Below are 22,732 nucleotides of genomic sequence, written 5' to 3'. Positions count from 1 at the left end.
GGTGATAAGAAAACAGGGCACTCTTCTATTTCTGTTTCTGAACCTTGGCATTTTATGTAATGAACCTGTGCCCTTCTGATATCGAGAAATGGCTTATAACAAGCTCAAACCCCCATAATAGAGACATTACTAAGTGGAGTGTCAGGGAGCACCAAGCAAAAGAAGGGGCTTCACTCTGCAAACTCAGCATCTGCAGGCAGCCTTCTCTCAAATATTCTCAGCAGTGATTTCCCAGTGTCCTTCAAGGAGTGCCAAGGCTGCACACATTGAGGCCCCCAACTCCCACTTTTCATCAGTAGATCTCTCAGCTATGTTAATCCCAAGGCTGTGAGTGGAGACTGGATTTTGTTCAGAACTGGAATCAAAGTTGATATGGTTTGGATCTGTCCCCACTCAAATCCCATGTTCAGTTGTAATCCTCAATGTTGAAGGTGAGACCTGGTGAAAGCTGATTGGGTTCTGGGGGTGGACCCTTCATGAATGGTTTAGCACCGTCCCCTTGGTGCTGTTCTCATAGAGTTCTCGCAAGATCACACTGTTTAAAAGTGTGTGGCACATCTCCCCTCTCTCCCTTTCTCTTGCTCTGGCTATGTGAAATGTGCCTGCTTCCCCTTCACCTTCCGCCATGATGGCAAGTTTTCTGAGGCCTCCCCAGCCATGCTTCCTGTACAGCCTGCATAACTATGAGCCTATTTAACCTTTTTTCTTTATTGATTTTATTTTATTTTTTCTGAGATGGAGTTTCACTCTTGTTGCCCAGGCTGGCGTGCAATGGTGCGATCTCAACTCACTGCAACCTCTGCCTCCCTGGTTAAATTGATTCTCCTTCTCAGCCTCTTACATAGCTGGGACTACAGGTATGTGCCACCAAGCCCCACTATTTTATATATATATATGTATATGTATATTTGTGTGTGTGTGTTTAGTAGAGACAGGGTTTCACCATGTTGGTCAGGCTGGTCTCCAACTCCTAACCTCAGGTGATCCACCCACCTGAGCCTCTCAAAGTGTTGGTATCATAGGTGTGAGCCACTGCACTCAGCTACCTTTTTTCATTTATAAACTACCCAGTCTCGAGTATTTTTTTATAGTAGAGCAAGAACAGACTAATACAAAAGTGGTTAGCCAAGTACTGCTCTGGCCCAAAGCCCCCGCAACAGTACATCCTCTGAAAGGTGAAGGAGCTGTTCTGAGACCCTCTCCTCTCCCCTCTCTGCAGCCACGCCCCACCCACCTGCCCACCCTGTTGCGGAGCTGGCCTCTGCTTTATGATTGCAGCAACTCTGCTCCAGTGAATTTGAAAACACTTCTGACAGGAGCTGCCAATATACATCTGAGCAGTGTTTTTCAACAATGCTGCAAGCCATTCCTTGCCCTGGAGTAAGGAGCCATGAGAGCCCTAAAGTCTGCTGAGAGTCAGGTGGAAGAGAAACAGTGACTACAAAATGCATTCTGTCAAGCAGAGTATCTAAGAAGGAAGTAGGGCTCTTGATGGGTGGGCCACTAGCGTAGCTCTCCAATGTGCTCTTTTGATGGGGGGCAGGGGAGCGGTGGAGGGAAATGAATTTAAAAGCATCAATTTGCTGAGAGAGGCTACGTTTTCTCCTTGCAAGTGTTTGTGGTACATTCCCTGGCAGATAGCAGACTAAAACTAGCTTTGCAGGAGACCTAGCTTTTACAAAGCCCAAAGCCCTGCTGCTGTTGGTGACCTGAGCCACTCAACCTAGGGGAGAAGCAGTGAAGGCCCAGGACAGATGACTCATGGCAGGGAATGGCTGGGGGGCACAGGGATGTGTCTTCACCTGTGTCTTATGGGACCTAGCTACCATTGTAGCGGAGAAAGTCAACACCAAGACAAAAGTATGCCAAATTGCAGGGTCTTTATTGCCGGCGGCCACGGAAGACTCGCTTCTCTCCAACCTGTGTCTTCGAAAGGAGGGTGTCAAGACCTTTTATACCCGTAAAACCACCTCGGGGATGAGGGGTGAGGGGCGGGGATGGGGGCGAGGGGCTTCAGACATTCCGAGGGCTAGTGGATTCTGTAAGTCGCCTCCTGGGCAGAGATGAGGGTGAGGGCTCCGGACATTCCGAGGGCCAGGGGACTTTTGACATTCCACTTGTTACTTCAGTGGTCCACAAAAATCAAGATTAGTTTACAAATTGTCTGGGTAGGGTGGAAATTACAGACCTTAATTATTTATTACAAGTCGCAGGGGCCAAGATGGCATGGTTTGGACTGCTTGCCTGTCACATTAGGGGTTACAGAGAGCAGTTTCTACAGAAAGCCGAGGTACGGTTGAGGTGTGCAGTTTTATGGGACTTTTACCATTTCACACCATTTCATGGGCTCTGGCTGCCTTTGCATGCCTCCACCTTGTGCCTGCAGTGCTATACAATGATTATCTTCCTGTGCCTCTTAGTCTGGTAGCTCCTCAATGGCAGGATCATTCATCATCATGTTTCCAGCTGGCCTGAATATTTACTGAAGGAGCCTGGCCTGACTATGTCCTTTTGTCTCCTCTGGTCACTTCTCTACAGCCCCTGTCCCTTTGTGCAGAAGGGTTCAGGAGCCAGGAGGAGTGGAGCCTCCCTAGCAGGCCCACATTTCCCTATGACTGCGTTCATGGCTGCCTGAGGAGGAGCTGCTATGCACAGAGTGTACATGGAGGTGTTTGTCTGTGTGGCTGTCAAGCTGCAGTTCGTTCAGCTCAAGTGCTGGAGCTGACCGGCAAGGTGCCTCCCAAGCCAAGGAAAGCAAGGCCACCGTGTCCAAGATGAAGTCCAGTCATGTCCAGTTGGCCATGTACAGCAATAAGGTGCCAGACAGGCTGTGCTCCTTGGTGACGCCTCCACGTCTTCCCCCACATCCCTCTGGAGCTCACTCCCAATAAAGTGGTGAAGAAATCCGAGGCCCTGGCTTAGGAGTGATCAGGCTCTCGGTCATGAACAAGGTCACACAACCCCAATCTTAATTTAGAGTGCTGTGCTTTAAATAAGAATTACTAGATTTTAGAAGGTCTTTTAATTGCAAATATTTTTAGGTTTGAATCTAAGGCATTACTTTTATGTAAACCAAAAAGTATCTGAGACAAGTCTCAAGCAATTTAGAAGCTTATTTTGCCAAGGTTGAGCAGGCGCCAGGTGACAAGTCTGTGTCTTTCTATGAAGATGATTTTGAGAGCTTCAATATTTAAAGTGGAAAGGGAGGACACTGGGAAAGAGGAAGAAATTTTTTTGAATGTGTGGGTAAATAAGAGGCAAGCAATTGCATTCTTTTGAGTCTTCCATCAGCTGTTCACATGTGAAAAGAGGGTAGAGAAATAATTGACGGAATGTGTTCTCACAAATAATTGAGGGAATTGGGTCCACAAGGGGGCGTAGTTTCTAGGGCAGGCACTTCGCAGCTGCATGCCCTACCTGCCTTCCCCGAGGTCTCTGGGGAGACTTAAAGGTCTTTGTTTAACTTTTGCGCCTATGGGAAAGGATCAAAGATCAATCACTCCAGCGGAAGTTTAAAGGAACTATTTTCAATGGCCAGGAGGCTTGGAGAAGATGGGAATTCCTCCCAGGTTAAAAGTCCCCTTCTTCCACACCTCCGTGGATTCCATACTTGGGTCCCCTTCCACTACCTTTGCAGAAGCTGCTTTCTCTCTCCTGGGTTCCATCTTTCTAGATTCTCTCACTCAGTGTAAGAGGAGCTTTCCTTCCCTGAATTTCCCCCTCTGGGAACCCTTCTCACTCAGTGGAGAGCAGCTTTTTGTTCTCCTCACTCAGTGTGAGAACTAGCTGTTTCTCTCTCTCCCCTTCTCCTTTTTTCTCTCTCTTTCTCTCTGCCTACATAAACCACATTCTGCAAAAACTTTTTGGGTCCGGTATTTACTCCAAGGTGCTCACCATTGCCAGCAAGGTGTCCCCTTTCCCCTTCTTGGGTAAGTGAAGGAGAAGAACCTGGGGTACACCTGATCTGAAAGGGAATAGGGCCAGAGTCCCTTTCCCCTCCAGCAACCTAATCACTAATGCATCCATCTAGCTCGGTGAATCAGCATTTCTACATAAGACAAAAACCAGAAGACAAAAGAAGCAATCAGATATGCCCTTGTCTCAGGTGAAATTCAACAGAACTGTTTTAGGGTAAAGATCTTGGGGCCCACGGGCAATTTCCTAGTGGACATATTGTGAGGGAGGTATGTAGCCTTTCATTTTGGAGCTATCTTACTTAGGAACAAAATGGGAGGCAGATTTGTGTGATGAAGTTCCCAGCTTGAGTTTTCCCTTTGGCTTAGTGAGTTTGGGGTCCCAAGATTTATTTTTCTTTCACACTTATAAGGCACCATCCTGTGATAAGCAGGAAGACTCCTATTCTGTATTTTGTATTCCTTTCGAAGTGGAAAGACCCGTGTGCAGGCGAGACCAAGAATATGTGGACACCGTGACATCATAAGTCATGATCGTCTATGTTGGTTATTCAAACTGGGGTGGTGCTGGCATTTAATCATGCAGTGCCTCTAAAGGAGCCTTCCAGTAATGTTTTGTTCATCTAAACCCATGTGGAGTTAGCCTCCAGAGCTCTTGGAGCCAACAGTCTTGCTTGTTGTCAATGTCCCAGTCACTGCCTTTGGTCTCTGTCTGATTCAGGATGTGTGAGCATTTTTCAGTTTTGTCTGGCATCTGGCTCTTAAAGTCTTCTAAATATATAATAAATACAATATGGCTTATCATCACAGCAACCGTGCAAGGCATTTTCATTTGATTGGATTCCTGCTCAGTGTCTCCCAGTTGAAGACCAAAAAAATTGGGGGCCGGGAAAAATACATCGGGATCTTCTAAAACCTAGGATAGGGCTATTCTCACCATGTAAGAAAGTCACCAGAGTTCCCTGTGAAAACTGTTGTTGGGTCAAAGTTATACAAGGACAGAGGCCTGCTTTGTCTGCTTTGAGACAGAATTTCACTCTGTCGCCTAGGATGGAGTGCAGTAGCAAAATCTCAACTCACTGCAACCTCTGCCTAGCTGGGATTACAGGTGCTTACCACTATACCTAGCTAATTTTCGTGTTTTAGTAGAGATGTGGTTTTCACCATGTTGGCCAGGATGATCTTGAACTCCTGACCTCAAGTAATCCACCTGCCTCAGCCTCCCAAAGTGCTGGGATTTCAGGAGTGAGCCTGTTCCCGGCCTTGTCTAGGAGTTTTGAAAGTCTAGAATCCACTCTGTGGTAGTGAACATAGGCTGCTTTGTCATGTCAAATTATTTTAGAAGCCTCACAAATGATTAAGATTCCATTATTGAGCCCTGGAAAATGAGCACAAAAGCTTTGTTATGACTTAAAATATCAAGATGAGTCATGGTAGGATGGAGGGAAGGAAGGTAGAGATTCAGAAATTGTTACTGTAAAGTCAGTCTCCAAATATGGCTCAGATCTCACCGTATTCAACTGTTTATCACGTCTCTTGTTAACTGACTTCCCTAGACTCTCAAGGACCGTATTTATCACAGCAAGAATGAGCAGGGATAGATTCTGACTGCCCTTGACTGTGATGGTTTTGGGGTATGGAGAAATGGAGTGGGACTTTTCTTATTTAGAGATTGGCATGTGAAGCCTAAACAAAGATCAGAGGTGAAATAAACTCACGTTCTCAATAAATGATGGGTTGAGGCCAGACACCTCCTTTGGACTTTCTAAAATGTGGATGAATTATTTGCATCTTATTAGTTAGATGTCTGCTGACACGGGAGATGAGCAGGTTTGCCCTTATGCCACCCCGAGCAGGGAATGGGAGCAGCCTGCGTGGTCATCATCTTGTTGGTAAGGAAAGAACAGTTTTTCAGGAGGCTGGAAATCACCTGGTTTGAATCCCTCTGTTTGGTGCATTCAAAGAGGGCTGCATGGTCTCTGGGAGGGTCTCTGGCACTTGAGGGGCACCACAGCTTCTGCTGGAGTGAAGAGTCAAGTGGAGGAAGAAGGGGAGCCAGCTTTTGGGGGGCTGTGCAGTGGGATGCTCACTACACCCCACTGAAGAAATCGCAGGTGTGCTGTTTCCTAAAGAGGAACAAGGCCAGGCTGGGAACTACTGGCAGGAAAAGCAGCAGAGGACACCAACTGTGGTAGACCAGGTAAGAAGTGTCCACTCCTTCTCTTCCATTGTCCTTCTCAGGCCCCAACATCACAGGAGTTAGGCTCTGACATGGAGGAAGTGGTGGTATCCCAGAGCTAGCCCACCTTCTCCCCTTTCCTGAGGCACCTCCTCAACACTGCGCTGGGAAAGGGAGGGTGTTTCGGGATGAATTGTATCCCCTTCAATTCACATATTGAATTCCTAACCCCCATATGTCTGAATGTGACTATATTTGGAGATAAGGCCTTTAAAGAGGTAATTAAGGTTAAATGAGGTCATTAGGGCGGGCCCTAATCCAATGTGACTGGTGTCCTTATAAGAAGAGGCGTCAGGAGACAGACACACACAAAGGCAAGGCCAGGGAAAGAGAGGGAGAAGACAGCATCTACAAGCCCAGGAGAGAAGCCTCAGAAGGCCCCAACCCTGCTAACACCTTGATCTTGGGCTTCCAGCCTCCAGAAGTGAGAAACCAATTTTCTCTTCTTTAAGGCACCCAGTTTGGGGCTCTTTGTTATGGCAGCCCTCACAAACTAATGCAGAGGGGATGAGATTTAAATTAGTCAGGCAAGAATTTTTTTTATTTTTTGAGATGGAGCCTTGCTCTGTCACCAGGCTGGAGTGCAGTGGCATGATCTCAGTTCACTACAACCTCTGCCTCCCAGTTTTAAGTGATTCTCCAGCATCAGCCTCCCAAGTAGCTGGGACTAAACGCGCATGCCACCATGCCCAGCTAATTTTTGTATTTTTAGTAGACACAGGGTTTCACCATGTTGGCCAGAATGGTCTTGATTTCTTGACCTCGTGATCCGCTCATGTGGGCCTCCCATAGTGCTGGGATTGCAGGTGTGAGCCACCATGCCAGCCAGGTAAGAGTTTAAACCAGACTGTACTTCAGTAACTCAGCATGTCTAGAAAACTAAAAGAGAGGAAAGGGGAACTAGAGAAAGCACATTTAAAATCAATAATTGCCATAAAGCAGTTTGAATTTTCAATCCTACACTGTATTTAGACTGCTTACTCCCAACACCAAGCCTGGCTCCCGCCTGGGACTTGAAGCAAATGCTAGTTTCATTAAGGCTGATGGGGAAGCTGGGTCTGCTATTCTCTCTTTTTTTAAATTTTCAATTTTTAATTTTTTTAAGACTGGTTTTCATCATGTTGGTCAGGCTGGTCTTGAACTCCCGTCTTCAGGTGATCCGCCCGCCTTGGCCTCCGAAGTGCTTGGATTACAGGCATGAGCCACAATGCCCAGCCAGGTCTGCTATTCTCTACCAGCACTTTTATGAGATGGCACAGGTGCTCACCTGGGCTGCCTTCAGGTGTTGGAAGGTATAGGGCTAGGGGCCAGCAGACTGTCATTGCTGCCCCAATATTCAGAGTTTTGGGGTTTCCCTGCTTTATTTATTTTATTATTATTATTTTTTTTGCTGCTTTGAGGGCTGTCACCTGCCACTAGGGCACTAGAATTTTTGGACCAGTAGTCTGCAGGCATGTGAGGAAGCAGCTGACACCCTGCTCTGTCAGTCACTAGCTTTAGCAATTATATAACACAGAGCAGGGACTTTGCACTCTAAGATAAACACATTCTACCCCAATCACTTTGTGTAGTACCAGTCCCAGAACAAGGTTAAACCTGAATTCCTTCTTGTAAATTAGAGACTTTCTCCCTGACTTTCATGGTGCTGATGACTACAGATGTGGGATAGCCTTTGTGGATACAATCACCATGGAAAAAACTGTTTTCTTTTCACTTTAATTTTTTTTTAGAGAAAAATTCTCATCGTCACCTAGGCTAGAGTGCAGTGGTTCAATCTTGGCTCACTACATCCTCGACCTCCTGGACTCAAGTGATCCTCCTGCCTCAGCCTCCCAAGTAGCTGGGACTATAGGCATGAGCCACTGTGCATGGCCCAAACCACTGTTTTTCACCACGATCAGACCATCGTAACACCGTGTGTGTGTGTTTCTTTCCATGTTGTATTATTTTATAAGCTAAACTTTCTGAAGCCTTAATTCTTTTGCAAGCAATCTTATTTTTTCAATATTTTGGACTCAGTTTTCCTTTGCCACATGTTTTGCTTTATTTTGATTCAAAAGTCAAAATGTAGTACAGCTTTGCAAGTCAATTTGTATCGATGAAGATTCCCCTTTCCTACCCCTGTGCCCACTGCTCTAAAGGAGAAGCAGGTTCAATTTTTGTCAAATCTCAGGACATGTTTGGGAGATAAAAAGACCTGGGTATCAGACTATATTAGTCCATTTTCATGCTGCTATAAAGATACTACCCAAGACTGGGTAGTTTATAATGAAAGAAGTTTAATTGACTCACAGTTCCACATGGCTGGGGAGGAAGCTTACAATCATGGCAGAAGGCAAAGGGGAAGTAAGGACCTTTTTCACATAGTGGCAAGAGACAAACAGTGAGGAGCAAAAGGGGAAGAGCCCCTTATAAAACCTTCAAATCTTGTGAGAACTCACTATCACAGAACAGCTTGGGGGAAACTGCCCCCATGATCCAAGCACCTCCTACCAGGTCTCTCTCTAGTCACATGGGGATTATGGGGATCACAATTCAAGATGACATTTGGGTGGGGACAAGCCAAACCATATCACAGATCTAACCTACTTTGCTCCTTTCAGAATATTTTTCTCTAATGACCAAATCTCCATTAAACAAAATGAATACAATGTTATGAATAAAACATAATGGATATGCTTAAAGAACTTTTTGGCTAGCCTAGAAAACTGTACAAATACAGCTTACTGAATAAACTCCATTCTCCCCATCCCAAATGTACACTACTTGACAAATTTATGTGCAGTCTTGTTTGAGCAAAATCCATAAGAGTTTGGAGCAAACTTCAGGCCCCGGCTCAACTATTGCTCATTCTCTCAAATCTATCATGGAAGTAGCTCAGATGCAGAAGACCCGCATGCTTATTCAGGAGCATGAAGGTAAGTTGCTGTAAGTCTAAGTACATGACAATGGCACCCCATGAAATATTCTCCCATGCTAGGAGTGTGCTCTCATCACAGCAAGCAGCAAACGCAAGCATTCTGAGTCTCATTGATTTCTTGACGTTGCCCAATCTTGCAAGAGTCTGCTAATGAATTACGAAGTGTTCAAAAATGAGGCAAATGAAGAGACTCAACAAAGCTGCTACATTTGCAAACTTGAGAGAAAGTTTTTTTTTCTTTTTGAGATGGAGTTTTGATCTTGTTGCCTAGGTTGGAGTGCAATGGCATAATCTCAACTCACTGCAACCTCCGCCTCCCCAGTTCAAGTGATTCTCCTGCCTCAGCCTTTCAAGTAGTTAGGATTACAGGCGTGCAACACTATGACGCCCAGCTAATTTTGCATTTTTGTTAGAAACGGGGTTTCTCCATGTTGATCAGGGTGATCTTGAATTTCTGCGCTCAAGTGATCCTCCCACCTCAGCCTCCCAAAGTGCTGGGATCACAGGTATAAGCCACCACGCCTGGCCAAGACAAACTTTTATGTGTCTGGGAGCCAGGTACTGTGGAGGTGGCAGGAAAAGTGTAAAAGGGATTCCTTCAGAGCACTTATAATACCTCTTGTGCTTACAGGTTTAGCAATTTCAGACTTGTCAGATGTGTGTATATATATATATGTCTGAAATATATATATATGTGTGTGTGTATGTATTTAAACATGCTGTAAATGTGCCATTGCACTTCTTAATACCTTTTTAATTTAATTTGTGGTCTTCAGGTAATTCTAGCATTCTTTTTTAGATAGATTGCTACTACTAAATTTATTTGTATTATTTTCTTTCTTTCTTTATTTTTTTTTTGAGTTGAAGTCTTTCCCTGTTGCCCAGGCTGGAATCTCTGCTTCCTGGATTCCAGTGATTCTCCTCTTTCAGCCTCCCAAGTAGCTGGGATTACAGGCATGCATCATCATACCCAGCTAATTTTTCTATTTTTAGCAGAGATGGGGTTTCACCATGTTGGCCAGGCTGTTCTCAATCCACCTGCCTTGGCCTCCCAAGTGCTGGGATTACAGGCATGAGCTACCATGCCCAGCCTATTTTATTTCTTTTTCTTAGACGGAGTTTTACTCTTGTCATCCAGGCTGGAGTGCAATGGCACAATCTTGGCTCACTGCGCCCCCTGCCTCCCAGGTTCAAGAGCGTCTCCTGCCTCAGCCTCCTAAGTAACTAGAATTACAGGCGCCTGCCACCACACCCAGCTAATTTTTGTATTTTTAGTAGAGACAGGGTTTCGCCATGTTGGCCAGGCTGGTTTTGATCTCCTGACCTCAGGTGGTCTGCCCTCCTTGACCTCCCAAAATGCTGGGATTACAGGTAGGTGCTACTGGGCCCAGCCAAAATATTCTCTTCTTTAAGTGAGATGTGTGTGTGTGTGTGTGTGTGTGCATGTATGTGTATGTATATGTGGGGGGTGCACTTTTTCTTAAAAACCTTTTTATTTTCAAGGAGTTTTAGATTTACAGAAGAGTTGTAGAGATAATACAGAGAGCCCCCCCAATACTCTAATCCAGTTTCCCTCATCAGTAACCCCCTCTTACATTATATTCTCCCCTATATTCTCTTACCTTAATATGGTACAGTTGCTATAATTAATGAACAATATTGATCTATTCAACTAAAGTCCATGCTTCAAAATCCTAAAACCAAATTAGTCTCTTATCTAGGTCCCTTTCCTGTTCTAGAATGCCATCCTGGATGCTATGTTACCGTTAGTCGTCACATCATCTGAGGCTCCTCTTTGCTGCGGAAGTTTCTCAGACTGTCTTTAACTTTCATGACCTTGACAGTTTTCAGGTATTTTGTAGAATGTCATCAATTTGGATATGTTGGATGTTTTTCTCATGATTAGACTGGAGTTATGAGAAGAAGATCACAGAAATAAAGCGGCATTTTCATCACATAGTTTCTCTCTCTCTTTTTTTTTTTTTTTTTTTTTGAGACAGAGTCTTACTTTGTGCCAGGCTAGAGTGCAGTGGCACAATCTCGGGTCACTGCAACCTCCGCTTCCTGGGTTCAAGTGATTCTCCTGCCTCAGCTTCCCAAGTAGCTAAGACTATAGGCACGCACCACCATGCCCAGCTAATTTTTGTATTTTTAGTAGAGACAGGGTTTCACCATGTTGGCCAGGATGGTCTCGATCTCTTGACCTTGTGATTCACCCACCTCAGCTTCCGAAAGTGTTGGGATTACAGGCATGAGCCACTGTACCTGGCCCACATAATTTCTTTCCCTCCCTTCCTTCTTTCCTTCCTTCCTTCCTTCCTTCCTTCCTTTCTTCCTTCCCTCTTTTCCTTCCTTCCTTTTCCTTTCTTTTCTTTTCTCTTTCTTCTTTTTTTTTTGAGACTGATTCTCACTCTGTTGCCCAGGCTGGAGTGCAATGGTGCACTCTCAGCTCACTGAAACCTCTGCCTTCCAGGTTCAAGTGATTCTCCTCCCTCAGCCTCCCAAGGAGCTGCAATTACAGGCACAGGCCACTACTCCAGGCTAATTTTGTATTTTTAGTAGCGACAAGGTTTCACCATGTTGGCCAGGCTGGTCTCGAACTCCTGACTTCAGGTGATCCACCTCCTCAGCCTCCCAAAGTCCTGGGATTACAGGCATGAGCCACCGTGCCGGGATCATCACATAATTTCAAATCAAAATCATCATGGTTTGTCACTATTGATATTGTCATAAATCACCTGGCTAAGGTAGTGTTTGTTAGATTCTCCATCGTAATGTTATACTCCCCCACCCCTTTCCATGGTGTACTCTTTGGAAGAAAGTCACTTAATGCAGCCCAGACTTAAGAAATTAGAAGTTTGGGAGGCCGAGGTGGGTGGATCGTGAGGTCAAAAGATCGAGACCATCTTGGTCAACCTGGTGAAATCCCGTCTCTACTAAAAATACAAAAAAAATTAGCTGCGCATGGTGGCGCGTGCCTGTAATCCCAGCTACTCAGGAGGCTGAGGCAGGAGAATTGCCTGAACCCAGGAGGCGGAGGTTGCGGTGAGCCGAGATTGCGCCATTGCACTCCAGCCTGGGTAACAAGACCGAAACTATGTCTCAAAAAAAAAAAAAGAAATTAGAAGTTATATTTATATTCCAACTTCTTGAAGGCAAAATATCTATATACATTATTTGGAATTCTGCACAGCAGATTTGTCTCTTCACCTCTACTTTATTTATTCATTCAATATTTCTTCATATTAGTATGGAGACATGGATATTTGTTTACAGTTTGATATACTACTTGATTTCTTTAGTTGTTCAAATTGTTCCAGCTTTGTTCACTGGGAGCTCTATTTATTTCCTCCTTCCTGTGTTCCATTGACACACTTCACAACATTGAGTTTGTTTTGTTTTTAGCTCTCCATTATGTTATGATACTACAAGATGCTCCAGGCTCATCTTGTGTATTCCAGTTTTAGATTCAATCGTTTCCCCCAAAAAACCCTGGTTCATTTTTTGGAGAATGGTATTAGAAATCTAGAACTGGGTGCTAGGCATGCTCATTGCTTTTGGGGTATCATTTCTTTCACCTAACAGAGCAATGAAATATATGTGTGTATACCAACCCATGCACATATGCATCTATAATATTTCTTTATGCAGCCATCTACATATTAAGCTAAATATGAGTTCACACTTATGCTTCCAATTCTAATCTATTATCATGTGAATCATTCTTACCATCTTCCCTTGCTTAGCTATACCTTCCCACTATAACAATGAGAAATCTGGCTTTCACTGTCTGCCATTCAATTGCTTAATTGTGCAATTCCAATATTCAAGTGCAATGGTTAACCTATACTCCTGTGAGAAACAGCATTATCAATTAGAGTACAGTGCTTATGTGCAGGTTTTTGCCTTTAGTCTTACAGACCCATTCACTTCCAAACTTACTAAGGTTAGTACCTTTTCTCTCCACCCTCTTCCTTTAGGTTGTTTTCTAAACAGATTGTCCTTGACTTACAATTTTTCTACTTTATGATTGTGCAGAAGAGATATGCATTCAGCAGAAACAGTACTTCAAACTCAAAGTTTTTTTCTGGGCTAGTGATATGCAGTACAATATCCTCTTGCATGCTGGGCAGTAACAGCAAGCTACAGCTCCTAGTCTCTCACCCAATCACAAGGGTAAAGAACTGATTGTCCACAGTGTACTGTGTTTTCAGATGATTTTGCCTAACTGTAGGTTAATATAAGTGTTCTGAACATGTTTCAGGTAGGATAAGTTAAGCTATGATGTTTGGTAGATTAGGTGTATTAAATGTATTTTTAACTTCTGATATTTTCAACTTATGGTGAGTTTACCAGGACATAACTTCATCATAAGTCAAGAAACATCTGTATTTGTAATACAGTTTAAAAATTGTTATAAGAACAGAAAGCCAAACACCTTATGTTCTCACTCATAGGTGGGTGTTGAACAATGAGAACACATGGACTCAGGGAGAAGAGCATCAAACACTGGGGGCCGTTGGCAGGGGTAGGGGAGAGACAGCAGGGGATGGGGAAGGGGGGGGATGGGGAGGGATAACATAGGGAAAAATGCCAGATAGAGTATGCACCTAAAGTAAATTAAATAAATAAAATAAAAAATTTAAAAAGATTGTTTTGTCACAGTCTATTCCATCCTAGGATCCCTAATTAACGAAATGATTTTTTAAATTTGCATACCCTGAAGTTTATTCTTTCTTTGGTAAAGTTTTGATAAATAAATAAATACGTGTGTTTTCTGATATTTTTGATAAATAGATAAATATACGTTGGGAATCCATGAGCCTCACACACTGGCTGCCAGAATGTAGGCATCCACAAGCCCCACATTGGGTACCAGAATGTAGGGAGCCTACATCACCCATGGGTGCTTCAAGTTTGGTGGTGACAAAGGAATGAGAAAAAGATAGAATAAGAGAGATAGTGGGACCAGGGGGGCATCACTTATTACTCTGGAGGAAACAGTGAAGGCCCCAAGCTCTGATCATCCACACTATTTATTGATTACAATCACTTTGATCTATAGGGAGGGTAGGAGTGGAGTGATGGTGGAGTGAATCAGTGAGCCGGAACTGGTGTGTCATACTGATAACAGTGGCAGCTTGGGAGTTTCATAAAACAAGAACATGTGGTTATCTTTAGCTTGTTATCTGTGTACAGCTAGTGGAACACGGACCTTACAAGGAGGCTACAAGTCTGGCTACATCATAGTGCTACGAAATGGTTTTCCATCCTTGAGCACAATGTTTATGGTAACAGAGCTGAGGTGCTGAGGTCACCCTGCACCGGAACATGAGGCATGGAGAGGCCTTCCTCCTCAGAGGCCTCCTGCAGCCTTCCACAGCTTGTTGCTCCTTGTTTATATATTACTCATAACCAATTTATGTAGGCACTCTGTAAATCCTTTCTCCTTTGCTGCTTTTCCCAACAAATATATATATATGGAGGGGGGGGAGAGAGAGAGAGAGAGAAAGAGAGAGAGAGAGAGAGTCATATCTCTACCATCATTCTATTTATAATAGTTTATCTGCCCTAAAATTTTTCTGTGATTTCTCTATTCCACTTTCCCAGCCTTTTCTGAATCCCTGGTAACCACTGATCTTTTTTTTTTTTTTTTACTGGCTCTATAGTTTTGCCTTTTCCAGAATGTCATGTAACTAGAAATATAAAATACACAGACTTTTCAGACTGGCTTATTTTACTTAACTTCTAAGTTTGTTTGTGGCTTGATAGCTCTTTTTCTTCCCGCTTTTAACTAAATACTATTCCATCGTATTGATGTGCAATAGTCTGTTTACCCATTCTCCTATTGAAGGACATCATGCTTACTTCCAGTTTTTCTTTTTTCTTTTTTTGATGGAGTTTGGCTCCATTGCCCAGGCTGGAGTGCAGTGGTGTGATCTTGGGTCACTGCAACCTCCACCTCCTTGGTTCCAGTGATTCTCCCACCTCAGCCTCCTGAGTAGCTGGGATTACAGGAGAGTACTACCACGCCTGGCTAATTTTTATATTTTTAGTAGAGATGGGGTTTCACCATGTTGATCAGGCTGGTCTCAAACTCCTGACCTTGTGATCTGCCTGCCTCAGCCTCCCTAAGTGCTGGGATTACAGGTGTGAACCACCATGCCCAGCTTTTACTTCCAGTTTTTGGCAATTACGAATAATGTTGCTATAACAGTCACAAGCAGGACTTTTGTGAACATAATCAGTTGAGTAAACATTTTGGAGAGTGATTGCTAAATTATAGGATTATGTACTTCATAAGAAACTGTTATGCTGCCTCCCAGAATGGCTGTACCATTTACAGTCCCACTAGCAATGAATGAGTGTTACTATTGTTTTGCATCTTCACTAATATTTAGTACTGTCAGTTGTTTGGATTTTAGACATTCTTATGGGTGTGTAGCAGTATTTCATTGTTGTTTTTTTAACTTGCAATTCCATAATGCCAAATAATGTTAAGCATTTTTTCATATGCTCTTGCCATGTATATATCCTCTTTGCTGAAGTGTCTGTTCAGATCTCTGCCTATTTTTTTCTTTTTTGAGACAGAGTCTCACTCTGTAGCCCAGGTTGCAGTGCAGTGGCACGATCTCAGCTCACTGCAACCTTGGCCTCCTGGGTTCAAGCAATTATCCTGCCTCAGTTTCCCCAGTAGCTGGGATTACAGGCATGAACCACCACACCTAGCTAATTTCTGTATTTTTAGTAGAGACAGGGTTTCACCATGTTGGCCAGGCTGGTCTTGAACTCCTGACCTCAGGTGATTCGCCCACCTCAGCCTCCCAAAGTGCTGGGATTACAGGCATTAGCCACTGAGCCTAGCCGATCTCTGCCTATTTTTACATTGGATTGTTTGTTTTCTTTCTTCTTTCCTTCTTTTTTTCTTGCTTTTTTTTTTTTTTATTGAGAAGGTCTTACTCTGTTGCTCAGGCTGGAGTGCAGTGGCACTATCTCAGCTCACTTCAACCTCTGCCTACTGGGTGCAAGGGATTCTCCTGCCTTCGCCTCCTGAGTAGCTGGGATTATAGGCATAAGCCACCATGCCTAGTTAATTTTCATATTTTTGGTAGAGACGGGGTTTCACCATGTTCAGGCCAGGCTGGTCTCAAACTCCTGACCTCAGGTGATCCGCCCACCTCGGCCTCCCAAAGTGCTGGGATTATAGGCATAAGCCACCACACCTGGATGGATTGTTTGTTTTCATGTTGTAGAGTTTTAATTGAGCTCTGCATTTTTTTGGATTCAAAACATTTATCAGATATGTGTCTTGCAAGTATTTTCTCTCAATCTATGGCCTTAAAATACTCCTCTTGCTGGGTGCAGTGGCTCACGCCTGTAATCCCAGCACTTTGGGAGGCCAAAGGGTGGATCACTTGAGGTCAGGAGTTCGAGACCAGCCTGGCCAACATGGTGAAACCCTGTCTCTACAAAAAATACAAAACTTAGCCAGGCATGGTGGCAGGCACCTGTAATCCCAGTTACCTCAGGAGGCTGAGGTAAGAGAATCACTTGAACCCAGGAGGCAGAAGTTGCAGTGAACCAAGACGGTGCCACTGCACTGCAGCCTGGGAAACAGAGTGAGTCTCATTCAAAAAATAAAAATAAAAATAAACAAATTACCATGTTGTGTCAAAAGCCCAACACCTCTTGGTTTTGGGTTACAAGGCAACTGATTATCTGATGCTGATCTCTCAGCCAACAGCCAATTGAAGAGAGGTTGCTGCTGCTCCTGCAGCTAGAGAAGTGACCAAACAGGCAGAGGAGGTTCTTTCCTGTGACCACCTTTCCTCCCTCGTACAGCTCATAGTGACAGGCTCAAGACCAGTCTCCTGTCCCAGGTCCTGCCCTCCTTCTTCTTTGCCACAGCTCCCTCTGCAGATGTAAAGTCACTTCGACATGTGATACACAGTATCGTTAGCATGCGTACACAGCCACTGCCCAAGTAGCACAGTCTTAGAAAAATGTCAAAATCCCAGAAACATAGTCCTTCCACCAGCAAGGAAATAAAAAATAACTTTACTCCTTCTTGTATTTCTCATACACTAGACACGGAACTCACAGACCACAGGAAGACTTATTTTTTTAAAATTTAATTTTAATTTTTTGAGATGGAGTCTTGCTCTGTCACCCAGGCTGGAGTACAGTAACTTGTACTTGGCTCACAGGAGCCTCCGCTTCCTGGGTTGGAGTGATTCTTCTGCCTCAGCCTCCTGGGTAGCTGGGATTACAGCCTTGTGCCGCCACGCCTGGCTAATTTTTGTATTTTTAGTAGAGACAGGATTTCACCATGTTGACCAGGCTGGTCTCAAACTCCTGACCTTAAGTGATCCATCTGTTCCAGCCTCTCAAAGTGCTAGGATTATAGGCATGAGCCACCATGCCCAAACATGAAGACTTATTTTTAAAAAGGGTTTCTGTTCCATCAATTGCCATACTTTTTGTAGCTGCACCCACAGCTATCTTTTCAAAATTGCATGAAAAACAACCCATCCTACCTAAACTTTAGGCCTCTTGTCTTCTCATTTCCATTTCCTTTCTATTCTGTATCCCCAAATCCCAAAGAACAAATTTTGCAAGGCAGAATGCTCCTCAAAGCTGTTTAACTCAGGCTCTTCTTGGTGATTAGAGGTGGAAGGAATTGCAGCTTCATAATGTTTCCCCAAGACCCACAAATATTTGTAGTGGAGTAAAACTTTACTTCCTCTAACTCTGGTCTTTTGGGGCTTCCCTTCAATATCTTCACAGTGACCTTTCTCCCTGGTCCTTCATGTTCTCATGTCTGTACCGTACCCCAAATGAAATTCCTTTTACTGTCTTATATGTGTATGATAATCTTCCAAGGGTATTTATATTTACAGGGGTACATATGTTTAATCCAAGGGACTTTTTCCTCCCAGCAAATCTAAGAATAAAGCTGAAATATTGTCTATCTCCAGGAGAAATTCAACCCTAGAGGTATTCTTCCAGCTAAGAGATTTATATGAAGAACTCTGCCTGAACTGCCCTAGGGATACACAAACTAAAATTAGAAAATCAAGTTAAAGGAGTGGTTGTTGAGCTCCTTCATCTCTTCTCCATAGAAGAACTCCTTAAAGCAAGAGCACATGCTATGACTTTGAAAGTTCTGCTCAGCATTGCCCTTAGGGAGACGTCTTCTGTAGGTTGCTAAATGACTGGTCAAATTCATTTGTTTTCTTTTTCAATTCCATCCCACAGGCTTAGTGAGATTTTTTTTTTCTATCCTCTAACATAAGTGAGATGTTGAAGATTCATGTTTATCTTAATGTACAGAGAACCTGGGTGAACATTTCCTAGGAATTAATATAAAGCAGCCTGTCAATTGTTGAAGATACCATAAAGAATTAGATGCAACTAAGGAAAAAGAAAAGTTCAGAGCTCATGTATTATCTTAAAGCCACCAGAGTTTGGTGGGAGATATAGCAATTTCAAAGGTCTACTCAAAAACAATTACATTCACTGGATACTTAGGATGCAATCCTAATTTAGGAATGAACTGTTCCTTATTTAGAAATTAATATCCACCAAGAATTGTTCTATGTGTTTTACAAATATCTCTAATTTTGGCCGTTATTCTACAAAATAGGTGATCTTATCTCTCTCCTTGGCCTATGAAGAAACTGAGGCATAGACAGTCAAATGCCACCCCTGAGGCCATGCCATGGCTGTGGAGAGCTGTGAATGAAATAAAGTTTTCCAAGGAGTTTCAGTTGGGCCAATGATAACTTAATTACTTTAAGGAAAATTCACCTTGAACTTATCCTTAGAGCCTTTTCTAGTCTCTTTCCTATGCAACAGTTGAGATATAAGGTGGCTTACTTGAGGCTAGAAGTTCCATACAAGCCTGGCCAACACAGTGAAACCCCATCTCTACTAAAAATACAAAAAAAAAAATTAGCCGGGCTTGGTGGCACATACCTGTAATTCCAGCTACTTGGGAGGCAGAAGAATCACTTGAACCCAGGAGGTGTAGGTTGCAGTGAGCTGAGATGCTGAGATTGCTTCATTGCACTCCAGCCTGGGTGACAAAAGTGAAACTCCATCTCATACACACACAAAAGAATAATAATAATTTTATATTTTATCTGACAATCTTGGTTTGAAGTAAAAAGTTCTGATTCTAAAGTCTAACTCTACCACCCACTCAGCTGCATGGTGCTGAGTAACCAGAGACCTTCTCTGAGTCTGGTTTTGAAAGGGCAAAGGCACCTTGTAGGCTTAAAGCGCTATAAATATGTTGTTGTTTTTGTGTTTTTGTATCCATGTCTTCTACTTTTTAAGTTTAGAGAGAAGAGTCATGTGTGTCAGGTGATTGGATTGAAGGATGCAAAGTATTTTTCCTGGTGTGTCTGTGGGGGTGTTGTCAAAGGACATTAACATTTGACTCAGTGGACTAGGATAGAAAGACCAACCCTGAATCTGGATGGGCACCATCCAATCAGTTGCCAGTGCCAGTAGAATAAAGAAGACAGAAGTTGGAAGGACTAAACTTGCTGAGTCATCCAGCCTTCATCTTTCTCCCATGCTGGATGCTTCGTGCCTCAAACCTCGGGCTCCAGGTTCTTCAGCTTTTGGACTCTTGGACTTACACAAGCGATTCGCCAGCGGCTCTCAAGTCTTTAGCCATAGACTGAAGGCTGCACTGTTGGCTTCCACAGTCTTGAGGTTTTGGGTCCCAGACTGGCTTCCTCGGTCCTCAGCTTGCAGATGGCCTATTGTGGAACCTCACCTTGTGATTGTGTGAGTCAATATTCCTTAATAAACTCCCCTTCATATTTACATGCATCCTCTTAGTTCTGTCCCTCTAGAGAACCCTGACAAATACAATGTGTTATTCAGTTCTGACTCTTCAAAGCATCTAATATGTATTTTGACCTGTGGTAGGTAGTGTCACATGATTATTGAGACAATAACCACATGACATTTACCCCCGGTAGCGTCTCATGTTGGATGCCCAGAAGGATTGGTTATGTCTACCTCTCAAAATGAGATAGAGGCAGATAGGCTAAGAGAAGTCAGATAGTCTGCCTCCAGGCAGTGAGGCATTAGGAAACATGGCTAGATGAACCCAGGGAGTTATGGGAGGTAAGATGTAGAAATGATTTGTGATGTAATTGCAAGGTTCGGACAAGTGAGATACAACATCAAAATTCTGCAGAGGTGTCTTTTATACCTGTGCTTCTCATCTTTAAATGGCTATGAGAATCATTTGGGGATTTTGTTAAAATTTGGACTCTGATTTCAGTAGATCTGGGTTGGGGATTGAGAATTGGGAGGTTTGTTGTTTTTATTTTGAGACAGGTTCTGACTCTGTCACCCAGGCTGCTGTGTACTGGTGCAATCATAGCTCACTGTAGCCTTGACCTCCCAGGCCCAAAAGATCCTTCCACCTCAGCCTCCCAAATGACTGAGACCATGTGCATGTCACCACACTTGACTAATTTTTAAATTTTTTGTAAAGATGAGGTCTCACTATGTTTCCCAGGCTGGCCTCAAACTCCTGGGCTCAAGTGATCTGCCTCCTCAGCTTCCTAAAGTGCTGGGATCACAGGTGTGAGCCACCATGCCTGGCCAAGATTCAGAATTTCTAACAAGCTCTGTGGTGATGCTGATGTTGCTGGTCCACGAACCTCACTTTGAGTAGCAAATGTCTAAGTCACTCTCCACTCTTCCAGGATGGGAGGCTCTGACATGAAACCGCTGTGGCAGCTAGTGAGGGCATTTCACTGCATTCTCTCTCACCACCTGAGCCATGATGGTATTAATATGCCTGAAAACCAGTGGTTCTTGGCCATGGATGCACATTAAAATCTCCTTGGAGCTTTAAAATTCACCTATGGCCAGGCCCCACACCCCAAACAATTCACTCCCAATCTCTGAGACTATCATTTTTTTTTAAGTCTCCTTCTCTTCTAAGCTCTTTATGATGACATCATTTCCCTACCTAGGGACTGGTTTAAAAGTGAGGTAGATTCCATTCTAGCCAATGAGACAGACAGATGGGTAGTTTGGGGTTGGATTTTGTTGCAGGCAGCACAAGGGAGAAAAGACTTGTTCTTTAGGCAAGTATTGTCCTGGCTGCTTTTGATGCCATCTTGCAAACCCAAGAGTTAAGTCTTGACCTGCTGAGGATGGAGGAGCCCAAAGCTGGGAAGATCCTGCATCTTTGAGGTTAACCTTCAGGACTGCTCTTTTGTGAGACAACGATTGTCCATTGTTTTGGGGTTTCCACTACTAACCAGCCAAAAACATTTATCTGTCAGGCACTTGGGCTAGACATTTTGTACATATCACTTATTCAATCTTCACAGTAGTCCTTTAAGATAAGTATTATCATCTCCATTTTACAGTAAAAAAATGCAGGTCAGAGAGGATAAACCGTGTACCATACTATATATATAGAATTTAATTGGTATCACGTCTATGGGAAAGGCTCAATATTTTCTTGTCTTGAACTCCTGACCTCAGGTGATCTGCCGCCTCGGCCTCCCAAAATGCTGTGATTACAGGCATGAGCCACCACGCCCGGCCAAGGCTCAGTATTTTCTTAATGGTGAAACTGTTGGATATATACAATGTTTTTTGTGTATCCAAATTTCTTCTCTCATCAGGCCAAGGAGCAGGTCAACAGGCCTGAAGATCTTACCAGTGGGTCTCAAGTTTGAATGCACATTAGACTCCCTTAGGGAATTTTTTTTAAAAATTCCAATTCCCAGGCTAGAATTTTAAAAATATTGCTAGAAGTTTATTAATCTTAATGATTCTTTTTAGGAGACCCAGCTTTTTGTTTCACTAATTTTCTATGTTTTTCTGTTTTCAATTCTGTGGATTTCTGCCCTAATCTTTATTATTCCATTCCTTCTGCTTGATTTGGGTTTATTTTTCCCTTCTTTGCCTATTTTCTTGAAATGAAAACTTAAATTTTAATTTGAGATCTTTTTCTAATCTAAGCACTTAGTGTGCTAAATTTTTCTCTTAGTTTTGTTCTGCATGCATCTCAGACATTTTGATATATTGTGTTTTCATTTTCCACTCAGAATATGTACCTTTTAAATTTTTATTTACACGTTTACTTTTTGAGACAGGGTCTTGCTCTGCCACCTGGGCTGGAGAGCGGTGGAGCAACCTTGGCTCTCTTCAGCCTTCAGTTCCTGAGCTCAAGTGATCCTTTTGCCTCAAGGATCACATGTACCTGGGACCACAGGCCCACACCACCACACCCGGCTAATTTTTTTATTTTTTGTAGAGATGAGCTTTCACTTTGTTGCCTAGGTTGGTCTTGAATTCCTGGGTTCAAGCAATTCTCCTGCCTTGACCTCCAAAGATGCTGGAATACAGGAGTGAGCTAACATGCCTGGCCTCTATATACTTTTTTACTTCCTTTGAAATTTTGTCTTTGATCTTTGGAGTATTAAGAGGTATGTTGCTTAATTTTCAAGTGTTTGAAAATTTTGGGGTATGTTTTTCTATTATTTATTTCTAGTTTGATTCCATTATTGTCAGAGAGTTTATTCCATGCAATTTCATATCTTTTACATTTGTTCAGGTTTGTTTTATGACCCAAAATGTGGTCAATCTTGGTGGATATTTCATGAATAT

This window comes from Callithrix jacchus, chromosome 14, assembly GCF_049354715.1.
Source record: "Callithrix jacchus isolate 240 chromosome 14, calJac240_pri, whole genome shotgun sequence".
Lineage (NCBI taxonomy): Eukaryota > Metazoa > Chordata > Mammalia > Primates > Cebidae > Callithrix > Callithrix jacchus.
This window is presented reverse-complemented; position numbering follows the sequence as displayed.